We start from the raw sequence: 1,665 nt of genomic DNA, 5'->3' as shown, positions 1-1,665 counted from the left end.
GCTGGTCTTGAACTCCTGAGCTCAAACAATCCGCCCGCCTCGGCCTCCCAGAGTGCTAGGATTACAGGCGTGAGCCACCGCGCCCGGCCTGTACCACATTTTCTTTATCGATTCATTCATCGATGGACACTTAGGTTGATTCCACATCTTTGCTATTGTGAATAGTGCTGTGATAAACATATGAGTGCAGGTGTCTTTTTGATATAATGGTTTCTTTTCCTTTGGGGAGATGCCTAGTAGTGGGATTACTATCAAATGGTAGTTCTACTTTTAGTTCTTTGAGAAATCTCCATACTGTTTTCCATAGAAATTGTAATCTACATTCCTGCCAACCGTGTATAAGTGTTCCCTTTTCTCTGCATCCTCACCAACTTCTATTATTTTTCATCTTTTTAATAATGGCCATTCTGACTGGTATAAGATGATATCTTCCCATGTGCAACTGAAAAGAATATATATTCTTCAATTGCTACAAAGTAGTGTTTATAAATTTCAATTATTTTAAGTTGGCTAATAGTGTTGCTTATATCCTTATAAAGTATAAAATTATTTATATCCTTACTGATACATAGTTCACTTTCTCTATTCAGTTATTGATAAAGGAGTGATAAAATCTCTAATTGTAACCATGGACTGATCTATTTCTCCCCTGAGGTCTGTTAGTTTTTGCTTAATGCATTGAAATGTTGCTACTGGATACATAAACGTTTAGGATTATTATATGTTCTCAATGAGTTGGCCCTTTTATCATTATATAAAATATGCCATTTTTATCTGTGGTAACAATCTTTGTCTTCAAGTTCACTATTCTTTAGTTTTCTGTATCCTACCTATTGTGAAGCCTGACCAGTAATTATTTTCTTTCAGATAATGATTTTTTTAGTTTTATTTTTCCTTTTGGTTGTTTTTATAGTTGTCATTTCTCTACTGAGATTCTCTATCCTTCCATTTAAATTCTAAGTAGAACGTAATAACTGTTTCACAGTAACATTTCTGACATAACTGGGTTTGTCTCTACTTGCTGTTTTTCTTTGTGGCTGTGGGTCAGTGTTTCCTGCTTACCTGGGAATTTTTGGTGGACAAAGACAATGTGGAAGCTACACTTTTAAGAGACTCTGGAGTTTTGTGCTTTCCTTTAGAGAGTGATTGGTTGCAAAAAGCAGTTCATTTATGGATGGATCCTGCATTCTTTAGAGGCTCATTTTTGTTTTGTTTCTGTTTGCTAAGATGGGTCTGGTGCAGCCCTCCCCCTGTGACGCGGCCTGTCTCTGGTTTCAGCCCAGTGCTCCGGTGTTAGGGGTGTCTCCGCTCTGGCTGGCGGGAACCCTGCCGAGTGGCGTTAGAAGCTCCATCCATCTCTCGGCTCCACAGGGGCTGCTCCTGCCAGGCTGCACAGGCCCCTCCCAGCACGTGTGCGCATGTGGCCCAGTGTGCTGCAAAGGCTCAAGGGACTCCGTGACTGTTTTCAGAGATTCTCTCTACGCAGCCCTTTTCTTTCTAATGCCACACCCCATAAATTCCGGTTGCCTCAGAAACCCCCAAACTCAGTCTCTGCCTCCTCAGCTCAGCGAGGTCTCCATGTCAAGCTGAAGACTATCTTACGATTGTTAACATCGCAGGAGGCTGGTCCTGCACGTTACTCCCAAATGTCTTTTTTTTTTTTTT

Source organism: Propithecus coquereli, unplaced genomic scaffold (genome assembly GCF_000956105.1).
Source record: "Propithecus coquereli isolate 6110/MARCELLA unplaced genomic scaffold, Pcoq_1.0 Scaffold94, whole genome shotgun sequence".
In the NCBI taxonomy this organism is placed as follows: domain Eukaryota; kingdom Metazoa; phylum Chordata; class Mammalia; order Primates; family Indriidae; genus Propithecus; species Propithecus coquereli.
This window is presented reverse-complemented; position numbering follows the sequence as displayed.